The sequence below is a fragment of the Dipodomys spectabilis genome, unplaced genomic scaffold (assembly GCF_019054845.1).
Source record: "Dipodomys spectabilis isolate Male_0828 unplaced genomic scaffold, ASM1905484v1 ptg000783l, whole genome shotgun sequence".
NCBI classification, from domain to species: Eukaryota; Metazoa; Chordata; class Mammalia; order Rodentia; family Heteromyidae; genus Dipodomys; species Dipodomys spectabilis.
The window spans coordinates 3,848,863-3,876,817 of NW_024871460.1; the positions used below are offsets into that span (position 1 = coordinate 3,848,863).

General features: G+C 47.1%; 1 protein-coding gene across 1 annotated transcript in view; it reads right to left on the minus strand.

Moving 5' to 3' along the window:
* The window catches only part of Zhx2 (zinc fingers and homeoboxes 2), a 122,775-nt gene that overhangs the window by 60,496 nt on the left and 34,324 nt on the right, over nucleotides 1-27,955 (minus strand). The window lies entirely within an intron of this gene.

A 27,955-nucleotide genomic window follows, 5' to 3' on the forward strand; every position in this document is an offset into this window, starting at 1 on the left:
AAAATCTCCCAGCTTTGTGGCGAGTCTGAGACAGAGAGAGAAAGAAAGAAAGGAAAAAAAAAAAAAAAAGACCCTAACCCCGGATGAGTCAGCAGCCGGTATAGCAAGGCCGGCTTTTAGGAGCAAAAGGAAAGGGGAAATCCTCTGGGGGGGGTACATCTGAGGGGATGAACCCCTCCTTACCCTCCCTCCGCGTCCCCTCCTGTTCCCACTGCCTGTTTCCAGCAGCAAGTCGTGAGGGACTCCATTTTGGTGTGGTGAAAGGGAAAAGCTCTGTACTTAGGCCTCAAGTGGAAAAGACACTGCAGTCCTTAGAGATCCCCCCCCACCCCGCCCCCAGTTGTATTTATAGCCCCAGAGACTCCTGCCAAACGCACCCAGTGTGCTTTGAAAATTCCTCGGGAGATCTGTAGTTGGCAGAACAAAGCTGTGCCCGGCTCTGAGGATGCTTTCCTTCCAAGAGTGGCAAGTTGAGGCCTGAGCCCGGAGGCTCTGTAGCCTCCAGTCCCCAGAAGCAGGCAGGCGGAGGCAACTGGGTACGACCAGGTGTGTGTATGGGCGGGGGGAGCAATCAAAACTTGATTTTTTTTTTCTTGTTTTCTCCAGAACTCTCAGGTAAGCCCAAACTGCCTGCTCTCCAAGAGCCCACTTTTGGCTGGACTGAAGTAAAATCTCTTCACCCAGAGGTAATGCTTATCTGGGTTAAACCACGCCACACATGCCACACACCTGAGCAACACTCTTTGCAATTCACAGGTGAAAAATGACGCCACCTGGGAGCTTGTTGGCAAGGCAGGGCCTCGGCGCTGCAGAATCAGACCTGCATTTTAACAAGGCCCTCGGGTGATTCTGGGGCGTGCAAATGTCTGCAAAGCCTGGTCTGTCATGCTCTTAAATCACGGAAGGAAGAAAACTGTCGTCTGATCTCCAGGCGAGGAAACAGGCTCAAGGAGTGACAGCTTGCTTGCTGTGGCTGTGGAGCTGTTGAGTGGAGTGGATTCAAAGCACTGTTCTTGCATTTCTAGAACCTGCCAGCTTTTGGGCCTCAAGCAGAGGGTGAGGGGCAGAAGGGCCACTCTCGGTGGGAATAATGATGGAAGGACAGTGGGCTGGGATGGGCTTGTGGCCTCAAGCCTGGAACTGATGGGGGCGGGGCAGTCTGGGTATATCTTAGGGCACCCAGAGGGAGACACTGGCTAGGAAAGAGGCAGGTTCTTTCCCCACCCCCCACCCCCACTCCCCAAATTTCCCCAGTCAGTACTTCTGGATTTTCTTCCTGTTGGGGAATTTGAGCTGTTGAATCTACTCACAGTGAGTAATTAATTTTGATTGCAGGAAATTTAGTTTTCTCACCCATTGCCCTTTGGCCTTTCGGTGCAGTGTGAGAATCCACTGCCAAGAGCCCAGTGAACCTGGGTTTTATGGTTTTGTTGGTGTGGGGGTATGAACTGAGGGTCTGGGTTCTATCCCTTAGCATTTTCACTCAAGGTGGCTGCTCTACCTCTGCAGCCATATCTCCAGCCCAGTCTTTTGCTGATTAATTGGAGATAGAGTCTTACAGACTTTTCTGACCAGCTGGCTTCAAACCTCAATCCCCTAGATCTCAGCTTCCCTAGCAGCTAAGATTACAGTTATAAGCCACTAGGGCCCAGCTTCTTTTTTTATTTCAAGATACAGTGTGCCTTGTTGTGTTACTATTCTCACCAGAGCCATGCTGTGCTATAGATTTGCATGAATTCTGAGTGGTCTGTTACAATTCTATCCCCCCAAAGCCTGATTCGTACATTTTAAGAATGCCAATATATCCACAAATGCATCTGTCACTCTAGAGCATCACACTGGAGGTATTAATATCTATGGATAAGTGTGTAATCGAGGGTGATGAAGTATTGGCCAGGCTAATATTAAATATTGAGTAGATTAACAATTATTTCTCTTTTTTTTGGGGTCCAGTTGTGGGGCCTGAACTCTGGGCCTGGGCGCTGTTCCTCAGCTTTTCAGCTCAAGGCTAGCACTCTACCACTTGAGCCGCAGCGCCACTTCCGGCTTTTTTCTTTTTGCTTATGTGGTGCTGAGGAATCGAACCCAGGGCCTCAGGCATGCAAGGCAAGCGCTCCACCACTGAGCCACCTTCCCAGCCCCTAACAATTATTTCTTGAGTACCTGGATATACCTGATTCTGTGCTAAGCCCCAGACAGACCTTCAAGAAGTAAAACTAGATCTGTCTTTAAGAAATTTTTTTTTAAAGGGAGAAGAACCTTCACAGAAGAGTGTGAGAAGAACAATGTATAAAAGGGTACAAGGTGGGAGCAGTTACCAGGGCCCTCCTGTGTCCCTGGAGGGCCCCATCTCTGGGCTGCCATAGCCAGCAAGGTCTGGCCCTGCTCTCCTTACCCCACCCTGTCTGGCTCCCATGTTCTAGCTCACTGGCCTCTCGCATCCTTGCCTTGTGCTTCATGAAGCTCCTTGATGTGCTGTGCCTTCTTTCTGGAATGTTCTGTTCTCCTTTCTCCCCTAATTAACACCACCTCACCACCTTATCCTGCAGACTAAAGGGAGGTAAGACACAGAAAGTTTTGGAAAGTGCTGTGAGCAGGTGAGTTCACAGCTCCTTTTATTGACACTAGCTGCTCTGATCTTTAACGGAGGAGCAGCACTTGAGCATGGAGAGAGGGAGGATTTGGCTAGGGGTGGAAGAGCCAGTGATTCCTAGGGCTGGAGAATCTCACAGTGTGTGTGGGTTCTACTTCTCCATCTCTGCTTTCGCCTTGAACTCAGTTCCTCATCATCACTCATAGACATTTAGTCCTGACTGGCATGGCGGGCGGGGCTTGGAGATTGAAGGCGGAGTCTGCTCCTGCTTTTTACTCTTGTTCTGTATCCTTGTGGTTCACAGGCCTTCTGAGGACCTTAATTCCCTCCCCCGCCACCCCCGGCAGGACCACATACAGAAACGACCTCCTTAGGTTTTTGGGGAGCCATCAAGGGCCTCAATGCACTCTGAGGCCAACAGAGCCTACAGCTCTGCCCTCATCAGCAGTGTCATGAATGAATAACTGATTTTCAAGTTTTCCCAGAACTCCAAACGTGCGCACATTTCTTTCCTTCTTTCTTGGTTCAGGACTCCTTGTGCCACTGGTCCTATAGAGCAAGATCTCAAGGATGGAAAAAAAATCTGTGGACAGCATCTCCCCCATAAGTCTCCCTGTTTTGGCCTAATCTAAACTTGTCAAGTTGCTCGAATCTGCAGGAGAGAGACGCCCTCCCCTACTCGGTATGTTGTTCTCTCCAAATGGTTCATTCCATTCCGTTTTTCATTCAGCAAACACGTAACAGATGAGTAAGTACTCTGGTCTAGTAAACAGGTCACGGTGTCCTGAGGCAATAGCATCATATGGATGGGAGGTACGCAGAAGAGAGAAACAGGGAAGGGAGGACAGTCTGGAACAAGAGAGGGTCAAGGTCAAAGAGGGTAGAAAGCTACAAGTTAACTAAAGTACATAACTAAACTTGGTCATCATTCTGCAATCTGAAAGTGCAACCAAAATTGCTGGCCTATGTTCTAGTACCAACAGCCTCTGCTTAGTGATCTAGTAACTGCTGATTCCTCTGAGCCTGTGCTCTGTGAAAGACACTGGGCCAGGGCCCATGCCCCTTTTCCCATTTCCATAGCAGCTCTGAGGAGCTGGATACATCTATCCATTTTCCAGATGGCAAACCTGAATCTGAGAGAGATTGAGTTACCCAGATCTGCAAGAGTAGAGTCCCAACCCAGTCTTGAAACTCAGGCCTCATTGGTTAATCCTTCTATTTCCCCCACACTGTGTCTTCAACTTTGTGGCTTAAGTTTCCTCAATGTGGAGAAGAGGTTAATTTCAGAATATGTGTGTGTGTGTGTGTGTGTGTTGACATGGGGGGGGGCACTTATAAGAATACTGAATTATATTCTACAATTGATCTCTATTTATTTGACAATATGTCCTCTTCCAAGTTGTCAGGAAGAGGTGCTCAGTGCCATCTCTTCCTTCTTTCCAGCAAGTCTTTTTATAGGCTACTGCATATAAGGTGAATCCTGATCTCACTGGATCGGGGACAAAGACTTCAATGGCATGATTGTGCTCATCTGAGCAAAGTGCAGTGGTGGCAAGATTGCACACACAGGTACACGAGGACACAGCATGTTGGGTGACGCCCCAAAGGCAAGTAGCAAGCCAGGCACAAGTGGTGGAGGCATGATAGGCTCAGAGCCTAGAAGCCAGCCAGAGGCTGCTGCAGGGAACAGTAGAGACCCAAGTCCCTAGGTTTCCCAGAGATTCAAAGGCTTAGCAAGAAGTGGAATCTCCAGCCAGAAGCCACCAAAGACCTGGCCTCTGTCTGTGACTCCACAGAATGGCCCTCTAAAGCAAGGGTTGGATGGGAGGAATGATTATCCTGTTTATCTCTAGGTTGCCTCAGGGATTCTGGAATCTGTAGGAAGGGTTATCAAAGGTAGATCTGATTCTTTTAGGGGAAAATTCTTCCTCCTACTTGACCTGAGCTTCCTTCTGTCCAGCTTCAGGGGATCCTGGCTCTAGCATGGTTGTTGGCAGATGTGAGGGAGAGGAATATATCTCTGGTGTGTGTTCATGGCTGCTTCCTGGAGCAGAAAATGGAAGCTGAGAATAAGCCCTGCAAGATTAGAGACATGCGTGAGCTGGGAATTTGAGTTCTCTGGGTGGGCTTTAAAATCAACCGCAGCACAGAGAATCAGTCTGGGAGATCCAGGTTGGTCATGGTGTCCAGTGGACAGGAGTCAAAGTGAGCGGCCAAGGTGGCTAAGGGAATGGCTCTGAAGATGGAGGTGTGAAGATGGAGGACTTGCAGATACTACCTTCAGAGCCCTGTGCCTGTCTGCTGCTTTGCTCTGGCTCCCAGCTACTCCTGGACCAATATGTTTGGCATTTCTGGTTGGAGACTTGACAGTGAGATGGTGTTTACCATTGGGACTTAGGTGTCCAGAGCCATAATGCGTTATCTTCTCTGAGTCTTCATTTTGCCACCCGTGAAATGGAATGCGATGGGTATTAGCAAACAGCATGAAAGTGACATGCTGAGATTTGAACCCAAACCTCTCTGCTTACAATTGCCCACCTTCCCCCAACTGTCTTTTGAATGTGGGATATGATGATGATCCGGGGACACAACAGTGGCTCCTAAGTGCTGGTTTTGTTTCTCTTCTTTTCTGATCACCTTTCGCCAAAATCTAGGTATCCTGAGATATGAACTCAACCCACAGCACAGTGGAGATGGACACAGGGAAGGCAGCTAGCTGTGTTTTCTCCCAATTGCATCTTATTCCAAAACCTTTATTAAATGTCTTAAGTATTACTTGCCTCAGGGTCAGAATAAAATTGGCAGAAGTTTTCACTTTGCACTCATAAATGATTCTCGCTCAACTCTTCTTTTTTTTCTAGTGTGTGTGAGAGCATAAATGTACTGACTCATAGCTGGAAAAACTCTCACTTCCAAACACATTCCAAATTTGTCGAGTCACATGAATTGAGTAACAGTGCTTTATGTGGCTGGTAGCTCCCAACTGGCCAGCAGCTGAGCCAGTGATCAGAGTCCCATCCCCCACCTCCCCTGCTCCCTGCCAGAATGTAGCTGGAGGCATTAGTATAGGCATGAGGAAGGCACAGAATGAAAGGTCTAGAAAAGATCTGCCAAGAGCTAAAGACAAATAAACTGCAAGGCACTATTATGTATTTTCAAAAAAAAAAAAAGGAAAAGGAAAGATACTTCTAATGGTGCTGGCAACTTTACATGCACAATGCATTTAGCCAATCAGATGGGTGCTAAGATTATCCATACTTTACAAGTAAGGAAACTGAGGCATGGAAACATTAATAATGTTCCATGGTACAGAGGCTGCACCTAAGATGCAATCTAGTTTGGCTTGGAAAGTTGCTCTTCCATTCCAAATCATTCACTCTTGAAAGGAGAGGACTATTTTTTTTTTTTTAATATATAGAATAAAGAACTCCACTCACTCTGTATATATCTCTCCAATGCTTTGAATACAAACGCTGCATCAGATATGAAAGAGGCTACTGATGAGCGTAGGAAGAACAGGGACCATTGGGCTCCTGCTTTCAATGAGTTTGAAATTATGTAGAGGAGCTCTGACAAAATACACAAATAATTGCAATCAGGGTGAATGGAGAGTACCCACAGCAGACCACAAAGTGTCATGGGTAGGAGGCCTTAGGGAGAGGAGGGGCTCTGGCTAGGGGGACCTGGAAGGGCTTCCCGGTAGAGGTTCCATTGATGCTGAATGAAAGGGCTCCCGGGAGGTGGCTAGTGGAGGTCTTGTTCGCCTGACGCTGGAGTTTTCCTCTTGGTTCTGAGTCAGGATTCCACCCACCCCAGCCTAGGTGGGGAATGTTGTCTTGGTGGTAGCCCAACCTCCACATCTGGCAGGAGGGGAGCACCAGGAGAGGGGAAAGAGAAGAAGAAGCACCCAGGGACTCGGATGGAGCTGGAGCAGAGGAAGGGCACGAGAGCCAGGTGGAGGAGTGGCCAGCACAGGCGCTGAGCCCCCACCTGCTTCTGGTTGGCTGTGAATGAGTTTCTGTGCTTGAGCCTGGGCCTACAGGGAGGGAAAGGAAGGAAGAACTTGGACATTCCAGCTGGGTGGGACCTTGGAGAGCGCCCAATTCCTTTCTTTGCTGAGTGGAAATGGGACCCAAGGGCCAGAGAAGCTGTATGGAGGAACTGAACCCAAGTTTTGGGAATGAGGCCAGTGACAGCAGCGCCCGTTGCCCTGAGGGTCTAGAAGGCCGCAGGGTCTGAGAAGAGCAGTGTGGGCAGCCAGCCTTCCCCATACCTCCTCCTTAGAGGAACTCCTTGCCTTACACCGAGGAAGTTTCCAGAAAACCACAACTGGGCTCTCTGTGGCCAGTTTTCCCTGAGAAGCTGTACATCTGGTTGTGACTCACACAGCTGGATTATACATCCTGAGTGAAGAGCATGCGATCTCCAACTGACAACCTGCACACCCCATGGCGGCCATGGAGGCTGTCCTTCCCAGCCAATCCCGACGTCATTCATACCTCCTTGCCTGGACCGTCCCATTCTGCATAGTTTCTCATAATCCTCAAGGCTCTTCAAATTCCCCTCCCTGCATGTCCTCTACTCCAGCATGCCTTCTTCTCCACTCCTGCCCTTACCCCCGAAATCGCATCAGATGGGTTTGCAGCCCAACCCTGCTATACCCAGCTAAGCAGTCCTCTCTTCCCCCACCCCTGGGTGGGTGGCAGACTCTGAGGAAGGGATGGCATGCAATAATAATCACAGCAAGCCCCACAGGTATCCACACCTCATCTGGATCCAGTGTGTCCTGCCACCAGGCCTCTGCACCTGCTGTTCCCCTGCCAAGAGCTCTTTGCACAAGTCTTTGAATGATTTCTTGTCAAGTCACCTCCCAAATGAGGCCCTTCCTGACCTCTCCTGGACAGCTCTCATTGGTGCCTCTGTCTTTCCACTGGACCCTCCATCTTCCTACCTATGTTTCCCCTTGTGTTTTGGATTACAGGTGTGAGTCATTGTGCCCTGCCCCCTATTGGGTTAATTTTCTTATATCATATAGCCTATTCTGAAATAACTGAGTTATTCATTATCTGCCCACACATTTGCTGGTTGGTTATCTGGGGCCTCCCTCCTCCCAGTAATAATGTGTGCCAGGGGTCTGTTCTGTCTTCAATTATTATTATCATTATTGTTGTTGTTATTGAAGTCCCAGCATTCAGCGGAGGGCCAGCATGGAGGATGCACTTTTCCTTGGAGGGCACTGTGGGTGTGCATTCATCTCACTGTTCCTTGCACTGTTCCTTGTGTGGTTGGTACCCTCCCATTCTGCACACAAGGCTCAGAGAACCTAAATAGGTTGGCTAAACTCATTTGGGGAGTAATTGGCAGATAGAAGCAATCACCCAGGAGCTGTGTTGGGTTGGTTCTCCAGACCTTTTTCGATGAGACCCATGGTGCCAGAGAACCAATGCGAAGGGTGCCCTGGTCCTACCTGCCCCTCGGTCCACTGGTGAAGAAACACCTGGTATTCATTTCCTCTTCTGTGGATGCCCAGGGAATCAGGGAAAAGCTCCTTGCCTACCCCCTTCCTGCCTTGCCAAGCTGTCATTATGGAAAGTATGACCACAAATGAACAGGGCCTGAGAATAGGACCTAGCCATCTTCCCACACAAAGCCCCATCGTTAAGCAGTTAATGAGAAGCAGGTTAATGCTGGGTCGGGGGAGGACAGGAGATGGCCAGTGCTCTACTTACAAAGAATAAAATCATTACATTCAGGTCAGTGGAGGGAGCTACTGGGTTGAAACAAATCTGGAGGCCAAGGGGGAAGGCGAAGAGGAGAAGAAGGAGCCAGGGGCTGACTCATAGCCCAGCCGCCTTCTCCAGGGACAATGAGTGACAATGGAGAGGCGTGACTTGATGTCCTGGGGCCTCTGCACAACTGGGAATTGTGCCGTGAGTGTGTGGGGCTTCTCTCTCACAATTGCCTGCGTGGGTGCATGTGCATACACACACACACACACACACACACACACACACACACACACAGGCCTCTCCAATCCATACTCACTCATTCCTTTCTCCATTTAAATACACTTGGAGGCAAATTTTAAGCCTGCTAATACAACCTTCTTAGCCAAAAGAGAACCATTGTCTCTAAGAACTGTTGTGCCAGTTTTGTTTTGTTTGTTTGTTTGTTTTTGTGAACCTGAGCATGCCATTGTGTGATTGCCCAGGCCGAGTCCTCTACTTATCCGTTTTGTTTTGTTTTGTTTTTGGACAGCAAGGGGCTTAAACTCAGGACCTCACACTTGCGGGGCAGGCACTCCACAATTTAAGCCAGGACCTTTTTGCATTTTTTTTTTCTGCTAGGGTTTCATGTTTTTACCTTGAGATCCTCCTATCTATGCTTGGCTTGTTTGTGGAGATGGGATCTTTCTAACTTTTTGCCTGGGTTAGCCTTGAACAAAGATTCCCCTAATCTCCAACTCCTGCGTAGCTGGGATTACACACATGAGCCACTGCACTTGGCTCTATCACTGTACTTCTTCAGGGACACTGTACTTGGACCTCAGATGTGACAGGTAGAACCACCTTCACAGGGCATACATCTACCAGCACCAAGAGAGGGCAGGAGAAGGGGGGTGTGCCCAGGTGTCTTGGTGCCTGGATGCATTGATCCCTGATGACATTTCTGGAACTAGCACAAGCTCCCCCCGAAAGGAAACACTTCTCCCCTTTGCTGGGGTTGTTTCTGGTGATGACAACTTCCACTCCTTTTTAGAACGTGTCCTTGTACCTGCCTTGGACCAGGCATATAGACTAGTGAGCGAGAAGCTACAAGATGAAGCCCGTGTCCCAATGACCCAACAGGAGAGCTAAGACTGGAACTTGAGGAGGGGCCTGGGACCAATCTTCGGGGTCAGGGATGGTTGCAGGCTGCAGAGACCTGCTGGAGCAGGCTCTGTGAGTATGGGGGCAATGAGGGAGGTGCTGGGGGCATGGCCTGAACCCTCATTTCAAAGAACAACTGGAAGATAATGGGCAAAGGGGAGGCCTGGGGGGTAGGAGGATGGGGCAGGTGCACACAGGCCCATTTCAGACACAGTTAGAGACTTGCACGAGCGAAGGGTGGCAATTTCAGGCTGGAGGAAGGTGGGGAACACTTGTTAGGAAATGGAAAGGCTTGGAAAAAATTATATTTAGTGAAGTAAGCCAGGCCCAAAGAAACGTAGGTCCCATGGTTTCCCTTATTTGCAATATCTAGTATAGGTATGAGTCAAGCGGAAAAAGTCAGAGAATGTGATGTTAGGAAAACGAACCCTCAAATATGTATTTTAATGTTTTTGTTTCTTTCATGCATGTGTTTCTAACGCATTTATAAGGTTATTTCTTTGTTGCTTTGTATGTCCCTCCCCCACAGTGTAACCCCCGCTTTCACTATATTTGATGTCAGTATAACATGTGGAGGAGATAGGGACAAACAAGTCGTTTAAGGATTCAGGTGGACCTGTTGCAACAATGAGAAGTACAAAATGTCATGTCAAAACCAGCTTTACAATGTCGGTGTGGGGGGGGTGGGGGGGAGGATTGGGTGGGGGGGAGGGGGGAGGCTGGGAAGGGAGGTGAAGGGTAAACAAAGGAGGAGGCTGCAATGCTTGGTAAGAAATGTATGCATTATTCTGCCCATGTAATTGTAACCCCTCTGTACAGTATGTTCTCAAATAAAATAAAATAAAATTTAAAAAAAGAAGAAAAAAAAAAAAAGAAAAAAAAATCACAGGGGTCGTGTCCTGTCTAAGCAGCATTTTTGGACCACAGATGCCATTTGTTTGTTTATTGGCTGATACTGGAGCTTGAACTCGGGGCCCAGGCTCTGTCCTCTAGCTTTATCACTTAAGGTTAGCACTATGCCACGGCTCTACTTCTAGCTTTTTGGTGATTCACTGGTGATAAGAATCTCACACACTTTTCTGCCCAGGCTGGCTTCAACCTGAGATCCTGAGCCTCCTGAGTAGCTAGGATCATTATAGATATGAAGCACTGGTGCCTAGCTGCTGATGTCTTTTGAAGGTGACATTTGGGAACACTGAGGAGTGTGCACGACTTTGGAATCCAGACATGGCAGTAAGCGCATCCCACCTGTTTGGGCCTCAGTTTCTCTGGGGAAATCCATCACAACAAAAATGGCAGCTACATTCACGTATCTGGCTCTGCTCTGAGTGCCTATGTCCAGCTCAACTCTTTTTAATTTGCTATGCTATTATGATCACACAAAATGGACATGTTTTTGGCTACTACAGTGCTGGGTCTCTCCAATAGCGTTTAACACGGCATTTAGCTCCGCTTACCTCAATTTTCCTAAAGTCAAGTAACGAGCATAAAAACAGCCTTTCATGGAACCGCTCCTGACTGTTGTTGATATTATTGTAAATTTTCCTTGGCTTCATCTCATAAGAAGCCATCAAAGGGCAAAAGTTATTCCAGGTCTGAGCACAATATTCAAACGAGAAAGAAAGAATCACTTTCAAACATTAGCAGAGGGAAGATCCTGGAGAGATTGGCGATAAAAAATGTTACTCAAAGCTTGAAATATTAGAAGGTAAAATATGGGAGAGGGATTGTTTTTCTTTTGTACCAGGCCCAACATTCTGAGAAAGGTCATTCATTGCTCCCTCATTCGCTGGCGGTGGAGGGTGACGGGGTGACAGGGAGCTAGTGATGGAATTCTTTACCTACTGGCCTGGGCAGGGGAAAGAGGGGGGGTCTGAAAGAAAGTCTTCCTCAGTGCCCAGGAGTAGGAACCCCCATGATCTGCTCTCTGCCAGAGAAGGCTGAGGAGCTGGGGAACCTCTGTTTATATCCTAGATGGTGGTGGCTTCCAGGGCTTTCAGGGAACCCCAAATCTGTTCCTCCTAAAGACTCTCCCCATCAGCCTCCCATTGACCTGCCAGGAACCCCGGAGGCTGGTGGGTCTCCTCGCCTGTCTACCAACACCCACATGCATCTCTCCTTACAGGAAGGCTGTCTACCTGCCTGGCTCTGAATCTATCACCTGTGAACCCCGCTGCCATCACTCCCCTGAATTTCCACAGCAGCCTCCTGTGGCCTTCCTAGTTCCGCTTTTGCTTTTCTCCCTATTTTCCAAAACAAAAAGGCCAGATCATAACATTCTCCAAATATCAAGGCCTAGTATGGTGGGCCTCTTGTCTGCCTTTCGGGCTCGGCGTCTTCTTCCCTCTTCTGGGATGCGTCAGGTATTGGAGACTCTGTGCCCTCACCTCTGCAGTGAGCAGGTGACACCTCTCTCTAGGCTAGCTGGGAGTCCCGGGAGCAGGACATTATATAAAAGGTGCTTTGGAACTATACTTAAGTGTTTGATTCTTGTTTCAGTGTTTCTTGGGTGTCTCTCTACCTTTCTTGGTTTGCAACTATATATGCTTTTCCTATATCAAGATATTTCTACACATAAGTATTATGAAGACTACCAGTATAGCCCCATCCCAAAGAGCCCAGCTAGGGTATTCTTGGCACTTGGGCAGTATTGTTTCTTCTTTGAGTAGAAAAGCAGAGTGTTAAGTAAAAGGAGGCCTAGTAGGATCTCATTTAGATGGCAAACCAGTTAATTCCCCTATAGAAATGATGACAACATGATTGTCAATATCAACATTGAAATTTTCCATAGAATTGGCTAACACTTCTTAAGTCCTGACTTGAAGCTGTGTATCGCAGTTTTTGTGCTGTATGTACCAGTATTAATCCCGTAACAAGCCTAATAGTTGTACAGATGTGAGAACTGGAGCTCAGAGGCTAAGTCACTCACCCAACTTCACACTACTAGAAAGAAATGAAGTCCCCATCTTTTCCTGGGTGGTTTTATAGCCTCCTTTCTTTGGTTCTCCCTATATGTGCTGGGGGAAGGGGGACCAGGAATGTGTATATTTGTGGAAGAGGAATAAAGATAATTAATGGGAGTACCCAAGCACAAGACCAAGGCACGTGAATGTAGTCATTTGGGCAGTATGTTCTTTACCTTAAGCCTGTATCCTTCAGTTTCTGCTAACAGAGGGAAGAGTGAAAATCAGCAGGGGATGCTCTCTTATGAGACAGGTTCCTTCCTTCCTTCCTTCCTTCCTGCCTTCCTTCCTTCCGTCTGAACTCAGGGCCTGGGCACTATCCCTAAACTCTTCTATTCAAGGCTGGTGCTCTACCACTTGAGCCATAGCAATGCTTCCTCAAAGGTTCTGTTTTAGAACAGAAGATGGAGATATTCTGGCCCAGAGAAATTTTCCTCCCCTGTAACTTCCTCACTACCTGAACCATCACGGGAGACAAAGACAGCAGGAGCACACTGCAGATCTGTTTCCAAGCCTGCTCTTCCTGCCCCTAATTGGCTGGGCCACCTTAGACCTGTTACCACCTCTCTCTGGGTCCCAGTTTTCTCAGTAAAACCAAACATCTGGACACCTTACTCCCTTCATGTCTCAGACTTATTTTCTATGTATGATCTGTTTGCCCAGGGTTGGAGAAGGTAACACGGCTAAGAAACAGATCCCGGGCTGTAATTGGCCATTTTCAATGCCAATTTCAACACTGTCGATCCCACTGAGCTCCCTGAAGGGCATGGACAGAGGACCTTTGCATGTTGAGTTTTTTAAAATCGTTAAGATAATGAGCCCTTACACCACTGCGTGGAGTCTCTGGCTACCCGGTGTGATAGGTGCGGGGACAGCAATTCTTCCCTTCTCCCGCCCCTCCACTTTCCTTCCTGCTTTCTTGCAGGGCAAGAACACAGATGAAGATTGGAGGGAAGGCTGCAGACAAGCACAGAAAGAGGGCTTGGATGACTGACTTCCTGAGCTTCCTGCCAGACGGAAAATTAACTGTAGAAAAATGTAAGCATGGTGTGTAAGTGTGTGTGCGTGCATGTGTGTGTGTGCACATGTGTGCATGCATAGGTAACTGATGAGAATCAGGAGTTGAGGGTAGGAAAAGCCTCATAGTCATCTCTATTTCTCCTCTAATCACTCTTTGTTTTGTACTTTTGTTTTGTGCCGGTGCTGGGGCTTGAACTTAGGGCTTTGCACTCTCCTTTAGCTTCTCTTGCTCCCTTCAAGCATAGCACTCTATCATTTGAGTCACAGCTCCACTTCCAGCTTTCTGCTGATTCATTAGAGATAAGAGCCCCAGGCTTTTCTGTCCTGCTTGGTTCTGAATTTCGATTCTCAGAGCTCAGCTAGGATTACAGGTGTGAGCCATCAGCACCCAATTATGCCTTCTTTTTTTTTTTTCTTATAAATTAGAGGACAAGAAGTTCCCTGAGAAGATATATGTCACTAGTTCGTGACCCAGATGCCTCCATATCTATCAGGTGAATGTTCCCTAGGTTCTGACACTAGGAGTCTCATTCTAATGCCTTTTTTTTGGGTCGGTTGTGGGGCCTGAACTCTGGGCCTGGGCGCTGTCCCTCAGCTCTTCAGCTCAAGGCTAGTGCTCTACCTCTTGAGCCATAGCACCACTTTGGGCTTTTTCTGTTTATGTGGTTCTGAGGAATCGAACCCAGGGCCTCATGCATGCAAGGCAAGCACTCTACCACTGAGCCAACCTCCCAGCCCTCATTCTAATACCTTGAGGGTAGACAGAACCCATCAGCCAGGCCAGGTACCCTGGAGGTGCCCCTCCCTTAGCATCACATAACCTGGGCTCTGGACCAGTCGATCCATGCAGTATAGTAATCTCCTTGGTGGCTCATTCAGCTACTCTGGGTCAATTTGCTTTCCTGCCAGTCAGGTCTAAACATTACTGCCATCCACACTACACAGGCCTGGGCCAGATTAGCACAGTCCTGATGTCTACCTTCTTACCAGTGCAAAGATGTGGGGTGTGTGTGTGTGTGTGTGTGTGTGTGTGTGTGTGTGTGTGTGTGTGCATACTAGCATTTGAACTTAGAGCCTGGATGCTGTCCCTTAGTTTATTTGCCACTGGCACTCTACTACTTGAGCCACAGCTCCCCTTTAGGCTAGTTGCTGGTTAACTAGAAATAAGAGTCTCACAGACATTCCTACCAGGTTGGCTTCAATCCTTGATCTTCAGATTTCAGCCTCCAGAATAACCAGAATTACAGGTGGAGCCACTGATGCTTGGATCCCATTAAAGTTTTTTTTTTGGGGGGGGGTAGGGGTGGGAGTGGGGGAGGGATAGTTCTAGGGCTTGAGCTCAGGGCCTAGGCACTGTCCCTGAGCTTCTTTTGCTCAAGGCTAGTGCTCTACCATTTGATCCACAACCCCACTTCCAGCTTTGTGTGTGTATATGTGTGTGTGTGTGTGTGTGTGGTTTATTGGAGAGAAGAATCTCAGACTTTCCTGCCTTGGCTGGCTTTGAACCACGATCTTCTTCTTAGCCTCCTGAGTAGCTAGCATTCCAAGCATGAGCCCCTGGCCCCTGAGCCCAAACAAATTTAAAAAATTTTGTCTCACATATATTAATGAACATTTTCATTCAGGAAATAACCAAACACATGCCACTACAATGGCTACAATTTCTGAACCAAACAAGGTAGGCATTACAGCCCACAACAAAACCCAAACAAACCCCCATGATCATGCGATATTTTAAGCAGCCAGCACCACCATATCCTGAGCACTGTACAGTTTCTCCAGGTTTCTGGAGGCACCCATTCCCATCATGTGAATTTGGGGGAAAAAAGCTTCCTGAGCAGCTACTCAGGTCTGCTCAGCGCCAAGTCCCACAATGCTACCAACCCCGCCAGTGTGCTTTGCTAATGCAAACACGTAATTGTTGGGCTTATTTCCTTCCCTCAATGCCAGGAATGCAAAAAAGCAGAGAGGACCCCAGGGAGGCCAAAGGAGGCCATCTGAGGACACAGGCTGGGCAGGCCTCTGCCACTTCACACGGAGGTGGAAAACACATGGAACTCATTGGGCCCAAGAGACTGTACCAGCTAAAAATATGAGCAAGTCCAAGAAGGTTTAGATGAACGCACTCACGGGTGAGTGAGGGCGAACTGGTGAGTGGAATTAGAAATGTGCAGTTTTTATTCTGAGCTTTTGCAGCTTGCTCGGTTTGCTGTTAGCAAGACAAGGCTCAGCTGAACTCGGCTCGTTGGCTTCACGGACAGCAAAGGCTCACAGCTCACAATCTGGTATGTGCAATGAGAGAACAAAGGAAAGAAAGAGGAAAGAAAGAAGAGAGAAGAGAAAGCAAGGAGGGTAGGTCTACAACGATTGCCTGTTTCAACTTATTGCTTGTAAAATTATCACACAAGCAAAAACTCTTCGTAATTAATTTAAAAATAAAAAAAAGATGCCAGGTACCAGTGGCTCATGTCTGTACTCCTAGCTAGCCAAGAACCTGAGATTGAGGATTCTGGTTTGAAACTAGCCCAGGCAGGAAAGTCCATGAGACTCTTATTTCCAATTAACCACCACAAAGTGAAGAGACAGTGTTCAGGCCCTAGGTTCAAATCCCAGTACTGGCGCATGCATGCATGTGCTGTACGCACACACGTGCGTGTGCACATACACACATTATTTCTGATATCCAAAGTCTTTAGCTATGTCAAGGTTTTCCTGAGTTTCCATTATTTGTATATGTGTTTAAAAATATCTAAATTCAATATGTAGCTTGCATTTTTAGCACATCTTTCTGTATCATGCATGACTGAAGGATTTCTATCCCTTTCTTCACATTAGTTTATGTTACTGTTGAATTCTTTTACTATTCAGTTTGAATTGATCATTATGCTTTCTTTCCCCAGTTTTCTGCAGTATAAAAACTGCTGGAAAAATCAGTCTCTCTTGGTTACTTACATTTGGAGAAATAGTAATGAATCTCAGAAGCAAAGGGTGAAACATCTGTAAATCCTTTGGACGTTTGAAGGATGCTGGTGGGAGGTGGGGGTGGGTGGTGTTGGGATTCACCAGTGTTCTCTAGCTTGCTAGAGTCCATTGGAAAAGCTCCCAGCAGGAAGTGCCCTGACACTGCACTGCGCTTCCTCTCTCTTCTCTAAGCTATTTGTTTATGTCGATGACTCTCCCCTAGCTCTTGCAAGCTAAGCACTTGGATTGCTAGAGATGTACACCACTGGGCTGAAGCACTCCCAGGCTTGGCCCTTATGGAAGAGAAAAGCTTCTCTCTGCTGACAGATCCAAACACATGGGTCCCTTCTACCCTACCTTTACCACCCTCCCCCACCCTATTGGGTGGCCTTTGTCTTCCACTGGACCTGTTGAAAGGGGGCTTGTCTGGGCTGTGGCTCAGTAATCTGTGAAGGAAAGAATCTGTCTGGAACAGGATTGTTTCCCCACACACACCCCTGTGTTTCCTTTGTGCCCACTAAGAAGAAATCATTTCCTTCCTTCAGTCCTAACTCTACTAAGCCATTAAACACCAGTGGAGACAGGAGGCATTTATCTGTGGGCAAGTGTGAGTGCTATGTTCTGTCACTCCAGCAGGGATGAAATGAAGCTGTGTACATGGTGGCCACCCCAAGGGGCTAACATGGCAGCATCTCTGAAATGTGTGCCTTTTGTTTTTGGTTTTTAATTCTCAAATTTGGTCTCCATTTCCCACCTGTAAAAAACCATGAGAAACTTGCAAAATTAATGCAGCTGAATTTCTACCCCGCTAGCCTCCGATCTCTGAAGCAGGAGGATCAAGAACCTGAGGCTAGCCTGAGCTACATCATAGCAAGTCACAGGTCGGCCTGGACTGTGTAGTGAGACCCTGTCTCAAACACAGAACAAAACAGAAGTAGCATTGATAGGTTTTTAGCAGCCAGGGATCACAGCTGTAATGAAGAGTACCTCTCAGTCAAGCCTGCATCTGGGTTTATCCACTTACTACTAGGTGACTGGGGACAAGGGCTTTCTCCCCAGCCCCCCCCCCCCCCAACTGTCTCTCTGCATATCCGAATGCCTTAAACATATATAAGCCTACATATACATAATGCTTTGTTTTACCTGATGTCCAAGTTGGCATCTATTCTTATTACATAGTCCTCATAACCAACATTAAAATACTTAAGTGTTTTCTACACATGTGTGAAAACGGAATACATGACACCTGTTAAAAAATTACTTTATAGAGGAGGGGAAGGAGATGAGAAAGGTAATAAAGGGAAAATTCGATTAAATTACATTGTATGCATGCATGGAAATATCACAATTAATAAAAATGTGAAAAAGTGCTTGTATAAAATTTAATTCTCCAGAGTTCCTGCCTTCTTCTCCCTTCTTCCCTCCCTTCCGCCCTCCCTCCCTTTCCCTTCCCTCTCTCTCTCTCTCTCTCTGGCTGAATACAATATTTTCTTTTATTTGGAGTGGGCAAATGAATTGTACTCTGCCAGCTCCTGGACACTGCATAAAATATAAACCAGTCACAAGATCCTAGTGGAGCCTGAGCTCACTGAACCCTGTTATATTCCCTGGGAGAAAAACATGCAAGGAGCTTTCCCATGGACTGCCCATCTGCTGGGGGTGGCGGGGGGGGGGGGGGGTAACCACTGAGGTAAACTGAGCCGCTTTCACTTGCTCTTATGACCAAACCTCTCACTCTCACACTCTTTCCCTTCTTCCCTCCCTCCTCCCTCCCTTCCTGCCTCCACTTGCTCTCTTTCTTTCTTTGTTACTATTAACATCAAATTAGTTGTATAAGTGGGGTTCATTTTGACAAGTCTGTTAGGTCCATCTGGGAAAAATGGCCTCTTCCCTTTGTTCTCCCTAGGTTCACACGTGGCCCCTTCCCTAGAAGTCCTCACCCAGTACTAGTAACCCAGGTCACTGGCGTACCTGGGGGCAGTGGGCGGTCCCCCAGGCTCTGAGGTCATTGGGTGGCCACACCTCCTTCCTGCTCTTTGCTATGGCCGCCTCTCCTCCCTGCCTGCTCCATCATTAGTCCCTCCCCCTTTTCCCCTTTCCCTTCCTCTTTTTTTCCCCTTCCCCTTCCCCTGTGTCCCTAGCAGCCTCTACATGCCTCCATCTCATCTGGGCCAGTAGTTTGACTAGCCTAATAAACGTCTCTGTCTGAATGAGGGTATGGCAGTCTTCTTTCGGTGAACCTTACATTCTGGTGCTGAAATCCAGGAGGGGCTGATGTCAGGAGTCACTGGATCCCCTCCTCTCTCTTTCTGAGGGTCAGTTCACCTCCTGCCCCCTGCCCCCTCCATGGACCTGAACTGCCAAAGGAGCCTCACATCGGACTTCGTGCCTTTACCATTGCTGGCTACACAGCCACCACACTGTCATTTACGTCTGGTGAGTGACTACTGCTTACCAGCCCTTCTGTTCCATCTCTCTGGCCATGCCAGAGGGACTCCCTATGCCTTTTGGCCTACTTTCTATGTCCACAGGGACTTCTCCGTACATCCTTACCAGACATCCTCTAAAGGACTCCATATATCTAAAACACCTTATTTTTATTGCCACAGTTTCTGCCAATACAATGTTAAATGGCCAGAAGTTCTATACATTCAGGCTCTCCTTGCTCATCCTTCTCTCTGTCTCCTGTCTCTCCTGTCTCCTAGCCTCAGCTATCTCCTCTAGAAAGGTAACTGCCCCTCCCCTCCCCCTCTCTACCCCTGTCCTTGTGGTCTTGAGTAAGAGGTAGGCTGGGCCCTGAGGATCGCCTCTAGGTTCCCTCTTGAAGGCTAGCCATCCTGGGCTTGAACTCTCTTAGCTAAATGTCTGTTTTTCCTGCAGAGCACCCATACTCTGCTAGAGTGACCCCCTTTCTTTCTGCTTGTCTGTTTGTCTGCATTTTTGCTTGCTTACTTAATAAAGTTCCACTCAGTTTTCTTACCATCGTGACTTATCCAGAAATTTACCATCTTGGCCACGTGGTGGCTTTTCATGTGATCTCCACCCTTCTAGCAAGGGTTCAAAAGTCAATTTGTATGCTAAAGTGTCTCTTTGCCAATTTTTTATTTTTTGGTCGGTTGTGGGGCTTGAACTCTGGGCCTGTGTGCCGTCCTTCAGCTCTTCAGCTCAAGGCTAGTGCTCTACCACTTGAACCACAGCACCACTTCCGGTTTTATGGTAGTTTATTGGAGATAAGAGTCTCATGGACTTTCCTGCCCAGGCTGGCTTTGAACCACGATCCTCAGATCTCAGCCCCTTGAGTAGCAAGGATTATAGGCATGAGCCACCATCACCCAGCTCCAAAATTTTTTAAAGGTTTGGCCGGCTCTTCAGGCCAAAGGGGAAAAAATTCAGGCAGTTTTAAACTCAAGCTGCAAAGAAGCTCATCAGATTTGGATGTGAACAGATGTATCTAAGGTCTGTTTCCCAAGTATTAAAGCCACTTTGGATACAGAGCTGACAATGGTTTCAATCTTAAGTAGTCAATCTTAATCAGTTGCTGTTTCAAAACTTTCATCATGTCTCCTGAGTTTTGTCATTACAGATTCTATCCTCTGCAGCATTTAGTCAGAGCCAGAGAAATAAATAAGTACTTATTGGTCAAACTTAACTTCTATTCTTAACAAGTTCCAGGTAAGCCCTGCTTAAAAACTATTTCTATTGATCTCCTTGTTGCTGTACTTGAAAACAAAAAGGGTCTCATGGCAAAAAGACTCATTTGATCTGCAGATCGTATTTTGAAGAGCCTGGGCAGAAATGTCCCAGTGAGACTCTTATCTCTAATTAACCAGCACAATGCTGGAAGTGGTGCTGTGGCTCAAAGTGGTAGAGTGCTAGCCTTGAGCAAAAAGAGCTTAGGGACAGCGCCCAGGCCTTGAGTTCAGGCCAGCAACACCAAATATACAAGCAATCTCTAGACCCCTGGGACAAAACTAGTCCTGGTGACGAGGGATCATGGAGAAGAGTAAGATGGTGTCATATTCCAAGTGGAGTCACTTTGTGCTTGCCTTTTCAAAACTGACCAGAGCCAGAGATCAAAGGAAAATAGTTAATAAGCATGCCTATCTAATGTTCATACTTGACTTTCTCCTAAATGGACAGGAACTTATAGTGTCTTGGAGTCAGGACATCTTCCTGGGTCTCCCATCCATACTCTATAGTTCAGATGTCTATAATACAAGCATCTGTTCAAGGCCTCCCTCCTGTCCCTTAACCAGTCCTATCTAGCTCCAGCTTCTGATTAGTTAGTTATTCTTAACTAGTCCACAATATTCTTCCCTACCCAGTTGCCAGTTGTTAATCAGTCAGCAGTAGTCATGATCAGACATAGGCCACAGGACCTAGCCAATTCATCCATTTTTTTTTTTCTTTTCCACCCTGAATGGATGGCTGACCTTCCTTTGGCCTTTTGTAGGTCCTTTAATAATATCTTTTCTTATTACTCAGTCCCTGCCTTGTAAGATTTCTTTCAGATTTCATCCAAAGACACATACCTGTGTTCACCACCAAGGAACTGTTACTGCTGCCTTCTCCCGGACTGGACTTCTACCCCTACTGTCTATGCCCCTTTCCAACAGGAAGTAGCCAGTGAGAATCATTGCCCCTTTACCGCTATCAAAAGGCTGGAATGTTATGTCTGCCCAGGAAAAATGGCCCGTTCCCCAGAAGTCCCTGCCCAGCACTCATAACCCAGGTAACTGGTGTACCTAGGTGCAGTGGGAGGACCCCAGGCTCTGAGGTCAGGAGTGGCTGCAACCCCTTCCCACCCTTCTCTTCAGCCACACCTCTTTCCCACCCTCTCCCTATATAATCAGTCTCTAACATCAGTTCCTCGTTTCCCCTTTTTGCACCCTTTCCCTTGGCCCCCTGCATCCATTGCAACCCCTGAACCTTCCATCTGGTGCAGCCCCTGCATGCCTCCATCTCACGCAGGCTGGCAGTATGCTCTCCTCTCCATAAACTCTTTTCTACCTGAACCATGTGGTGTTCTCATTTTGGTGAGCCTTACAATGTCCATCTATGTATACAGTGTACCTGATCAGACTACCCCCATCCATCACTCCCTCTTGACAGGGCTCAGCTGGTTTGAGGATGCCCTATCTCATAATTTGTGTGTGTGTGTGTGTGCATGCATATGTGTATGTAAACAGGAATTTTTGTTTCAGTCCTCTCCCTAGCTCACGTCTACATTTTTTTGGTCAAAGCTGCTTCCCCAGGGCTGTCAGTGCCTACCTTGTTCCCACATTGCACCCTCTCTGCTGTCCGGGCTGGAACCCTCTAGCTTCCCTGAGTACTCTGTCTAGGATCCAGCTCTTTGCTTTCTCATTCTCTCTGTTATTTCCAGGGGGGCCACTGGCTTGGATAACCCCATCATAGTCATTCACTGTATACTTCAGACTGTGAAGTCTGACAGAGCTTTGGTTCTTTAGTCTGTTAAACAAGAGCTTTGTAATACAGGTTGAGATCCCTGGTCATCAGAAGTACTTTGGATTTTGGAAATGTTCAGGAGTATTTTCAGTTACATAATGAGTCATCTTGCAGATGAAAGTCAACTTTAAATATGAAATTCATTTGTTTCATATAAAATTATTACATACAGCCTGAGGGAAATTCATAGAATATTTTAAATAAATATATGCATGAAATAAAATTCCATGATTAGGAATTTTCCATTTATGGTGCCATATTGAACCTCAATAAGTTTCAGATTTTGGAGCAATTCAGGTTTTCAAATCAGAGATGCTGAACCTATACAAAATTGCTTCACAAATTTGTGAAAATTCAGACAGATAATACACACTCTTTGCTCTTGGCAAAGAACTTGGTACCAAGAAACCTGAGAAACATTAGCAATTATTGTTATTGTTGCAACCCCTAGATTCCTCCATCTCAGACTTACAGACTCTATCCAATACCAAACCCTTAACTCTTAGTTAAGTGCTTTCCTTATCCCAGGAAACAAATCTCCTGAGAGGATTGTGGATGGAGACTAGCTCAGGCAAAAGGTAGTGAGATCCCCCCCCCCCCCCCCCCCCCCCCCGCAAAAGCCAAGTGTGGTGTTACAAGCTTATAATCCCAGCTACTCAGCTGAGCAATCTTTTTTTTTTTTTTTGGGTCCGGTCGTGGGGCCTGAACTCTGGGCCTGGGCGCTGTCCCTCAGCTCTTCAGCTCAAGGCTAGCGCTCTACCACTTGAGCTACAGCGCCACTTCCGGCTTTTTTCTTTTTGCTTATGCGGTGCTGAAGAATTGAACCCAGGCTCTTGAGCATGCAAGGCAGGCACTCTACCACTGAGCCACCTTCCCAGCCCTGAGCAATCTTTTTGTTGTTGGTCGTGGTGGGGCTTGAACTCTGGGCTTGGGCACTGTCCCTCATCTCTTCAGCTCAAGGCAAGCACTCTACCTCTTGAGCCACAGCACCACTTCCAATCCTAGCTCCTCAGGAGGCAGAGGTAGGAAGATATTGGTCCCAGGGCAGTGCAAGGCTGTATTTGAAAAATGAACTAAAAGCAAAAGCACTGGAGGCATTGTTCAAGTGGTAGAGTGCTTGTCTGGCAGGTGTAAGGCCCTGAGTTCTGAAGGCCCTAATACTGAAAGAAAAGGTTGGATGGATTTCAACAACATTTTCCCAAGTATGTTCCAGAAGCTTCCTCTTTGCAAAGACGTTCGTTCCTTACTCACAGCCCTTTTGGCCAGAGCAGTGTCACGTGCTCTCCTTCCTACAGTGTCCTGCTCTCCTACTCTCCACCTCTGATGGCTGTCAGGATTCTCTGACCATGTTTACACTGCCTGGCCCTTCAACTCCGTGTGGAAGGGGCCTGCCTAGGTCTTCTCTCAGGAAGAGGCTTTGAATTGGTGCAAATCTCAGCTCTGAAAGGAAGGAAAACAAACTGCAAGCTTGGCTCAAAAAAACTAGGACAAGGTTCTCTTTAGTGAGTCTCCAGGTACTACGCAGGCAATCCTTGGTATCAGGAGCTGGGAAATGTGCACCCCTCCCTCCCCCTGCCTGGTGCCACGTCTCCAGATAAAGCAGCTGCCAGGCTGAAGGCATTTCAGGCCAGGAATGGTAAAGTTGAAAACCACACAATTACCAGTAGTTTAGAAAATCCTTTAGAAACAACATGCCAATCATTTAATTCATTTTCCAAGTTCCTTTTTAGATGCAAAATATGCTAATATGTTGTTGGAGTGTCCAGCAGTGAAACCTGCTAGAAACAGGGCCCTCTCGGCTGGAGGTTGAACAGAGGCCCAGTGGGAATGGGGCTTGGAGAGAATAATGGTCCATTTTCCCTCCAGGGAAGAAAATAGGCCAATGGCATTGGGCTCAAGTGTTCCTTTGTACTCTCTTCAGCCGTGGAAGGTGTGGCTACCCTTGGAGTTCAAATAATGGACTTCTCTTCTGTCCCAATCTATGTCCTGCCCCTGAAAGTGCCATGTATCCTGAGTCTTGGTTTAACTCCTTCTGAAGGGAGATGATGGTGTGGGGAGGGGAGGTGAGGAGAGGAGAGGGGAGGAGAGGGGAGGGGAGGAAAAGAGAGGGAAGAGGAGGGGAGAGGAGAGGAGGGGAAAGAGAGGGGAAGGAGGAGAGGAGGGGGAGAAGTAAGAGAGGAAGGAGAAAGGAAAAGAGAGGCAGAATTTATAGCTTATACAAATAAATTAATTCAAGAGACTGATAGAATCTCTCAGAGAGAGAGAGAGAGATTTTAGGTGATTTTTTTTTTTTGCCAGATATTGCACCCATGTTATCAAAAAACACTGGACATTTGTATCCACATCAAAATGGACCCCGAAATGTCATTCAAGGCCACAGCTCTGGTTAGTATTAAGCCTGTATCACTGGGTATTAATTGTGCACCCAGCATTGCAATGGTCCTGGGATGGAGGGGGGGGGGAGGAGTAACACTAGAACATATGTGGGAGTGGTTCTTTGCAGTTAGCATTAATTAAGCAACTACTTACTGTCTTCAAGGACAATCTAAGTGCTTGGATGGTTAGGCTGCAGAGGGCCAGGCCTGCATCCTGGTACAAAGGAAGTGAGGCAGGGTGGTAGCAGGAGGCACACCTCGGAGAGGGGGAAAGTCAGATGCAGTCTATATATGGGGTCTCTGGCTTGGAACAGGCAAATTGGTAGGAGAGACTTCAGTTAGCCTTCAGACATGTTGTCTTTCTCTTGTATAATGTTTTAATCATTTTGGAAACATCTCATAGAAATCAAGGGTTCAACTTTTCTTTAAATAATTAAAAGGGACAAGCTACCATCCCTGAGCCCATACTCCTGCAGGAAGTGGTCAGCCAGAGCTCAGGGGCCGCTTCCCTTTCAGAATGGGTAGGCGTTTCCACTGCCAAAGCCACCACCATTCCCTATTCCTTCTTCTTACACATCTGCTGGACCCTTACATGTATTCAAGCTTGCAAGCCTGGTGCCTGTCAGATCTCCTCCTTTGCGAAGGAAGGGCACAAGGCTGAGCATGGGAAGGTAAACACAGACTTGAACCTGGGTTGGTCCGTTGGACACACAGACCAGTACTGTTTGCTGTGGGGCATCGAGGGTAATCTGAGCATACACGTGCATTAAGTACAGTAGGACTGCCATTGCCATCTGATGAATAGACTAATGGACCAACTCTGGCCAGCTATTGCAGGGAGAGACCACAGAGAGCAGGAGGTCTGGAGGAAAGGAGGCCGCAGGCCCACTAGAACTCAGGAAAGGAGAGAGTTCTTTGCTTAGGGCTTGGAACCTTTCCTACTCATTTTGCTTATTAATGACTTAAGAAATGAATCTTTGCCAGGTACTAGTGGCACATGCCAAGCTACTCAATAGGCTGTGATCTGAGGATCACAGTTCAAAGCTAGCTCAGGAAAACTCGTGAGACTCTTATATCCAATTAATTACCAAAAAAGCTGGAACTAGAACTGTGACTCAAGCATTAGAATGCTAGCCTTAGCAGAAAGCTCAGGATCAGTGCCTGAATTCAGGTCCCAGGACCCGTGAGCACATGCACACACACACACACACACACGCACACACACACACACACACTCACACACACACACACACCCCTTTATTGTGAAACAATACAGATTCAGAAAAACATGTAATATATAAACCAACTGTTTTCCTGCCTAGCTCAGGCAATCTCTATGGTGCTTCCCACTTCTGCAGGAAAAGGGGAACAGCCTTTGTAGTACAGTGACAAGAATTTGTTGCAAGGGTTAACAGTACATTTAGAGGATATATCTGCGCTACTGATGAGGGCTACTCAGAAAAAAGACCAAATGAAGCAAATCATTACTATGTCATAATATATTTTTTGTCCTTCACACCAGGAGTCCAGGGTGGAGAGAGCAGACCAGGCCCCTGACTTCACAGAGCACAGACGATTCAGGAACTGCGCCAGTACCTATGGATTTGTGCTATGTTCTGAATGTGTCCTTTAAAAGTTCATGTGTTGGAAACTTAATTCTTTAATACCTGTGTTCATGGTATTTAGAGGTAGAGCCTCTGAGGGGTAAATAGATAAGATCATGGGGATGGGGCCCTTCTGGTGCTATTAGTGGCCTTATAAGAAGAGCAGAGAGCTGGGCATTGGTGGCTCATGCCTGTATTTCCTAGCTACTCAGAGGCTGAGATCTGAGGACTGTGGTTTGAAGCCAGCCCGGGCAGTCAAGTCCAGGAGACTCTTATCTCACCAATGAATCACTGAAAATGTGGAAGTGGTGCTGTAGCTGAAGTAGTAGAGAGCTAGCCTTGAGCAAAAATGAGCTCAGAGACAGCACCCAAACCCAGAGTTTGAGCCCCAGGATGGGGGAGGGGGAGGGGCAGGGAGGAGCAGAGAGATACTAGCTAGGATGCTTGTTCTGTCATGCCGGGCAATGCTATGTGCTGTGTTATAACACCGCAAGGAGGTCCTCATTAAATGCTATACATGTGTATTCTTGGACATTCTAGTCTCCAGAGCCACGAGCTAAGGTACATCTTGGTTCCTTAAAAATTATCTAGCCTGTGGCGGTTAGCTGTAATAGTGGAAAATGGACTAGAACAAATGGTAAATAAACAAGCCAATTCTTTTGGTCATATGCATTGGGAGGGAAATAAAACTGAGAGATGAGAAAGCGGGCTTCTATAGGGTAGTCAAGGCTGGTCTTCTAGAGTCAGATACGACTCAAACTTGTGATGAAATGCCACAGTAAAGAGTGAAAGGGGGGAAGGGAGTTGGGGGAGAGTGGGAGAAAATGAAGGAAGAGGTGACACGGTTCAAAAAGAAATGTACTCATCACCTTACTTACGTAACTGTAACCCCTCTGTACATCACCTTCACAGTAAAATTTAAAGAATAAAAATACATTGAGCCAAAGTTAAGCAAAATGATATGCCAAGGGATCCAGAGGGTTTTTGCGCACGAACTGATTCATGTGCCTATTTGACAGTGTTTTATTAAACCAGACAGGGCTCTAGGCAGTAGGGGCACAGAGCCAAACATAATGGACCCGGTCCGTCCCTCCTAAGTTGGGGATTCTTGCTATTGTGGCAGGCAGTGGGAAAGTAAATAGACAGTAAACAGGAAAGATAACATCAGGATGCAAAGTTGTGGCAAAGACCAGAGTGGATTAAGGAGACGGAGAGGTGTTTCCCTCTCAGAGTATTTGACATCTTGTCAGAGGCATTGACATTTGAGTGAATCAGTTTGCAACATTTCTCAAACCAAGATGACAATGGAACCCCTTTGCCATAGCTCTTCTTACTGGACTCTGTGCCTAGATCACACTTTGAGAAATGCTATAGAACTGGGGTATATCCAGAGCATCTCTGCTCCCCAACAGATCTGGGTTCTTTTATTTTTTCCTCTCCAACTACTTCTTTATTGAGATTAAGTGACTTCATAAATTTCACATCACATCACAATGATCATCATCATTATCTTAATCTACAAAGCTTATGAACTCTATGAATTTTAACAATAAAACGTTTTCTTACAAACTGGGTGATATGTACATTTCTTTCCTTTTGCTTAGTGTCAGCGGTTCCCTCTTTCTCTCTCGTTCCCTCCCTCCCATCACCGCCCTTGAGTTGCTTGGTTCACTTTCATCAATGTCCAGTGCAGCTGATGGGCCTCTCTGCTCTATTTTTTTACCCACTTTCCACTGATTCTGTGCCCTCCTCCCAGCTTCCCTCAGATGTGCATGTGTAAACACCATATATAAGGCAGAGAATACAGAGTCATCTAAAAATGATATGACAAATGTTTAACACCTGGGTTCTTTTTTTTTTGGGGGGGGGTCCGGTCATGGGGCCTGAACTCTGGGCCTGGGTGCTGTCCCTCAGCTCTTCAGCTCAAGGCTAGCACTCTACCACTTGAGCCACAGCACCACTTCCGGCTTTTTTCTTTTTGCTTATGTGGTGCTGAGGAGTCGAACCCAGGGCCTCAGGCATGCAAGGCAAGCGCTCTACCACTGAGCCACCTTCCCAGCCCAACACCTGGGTTCTTATGTTAAAAAGTAACTCTGTGTCTCCA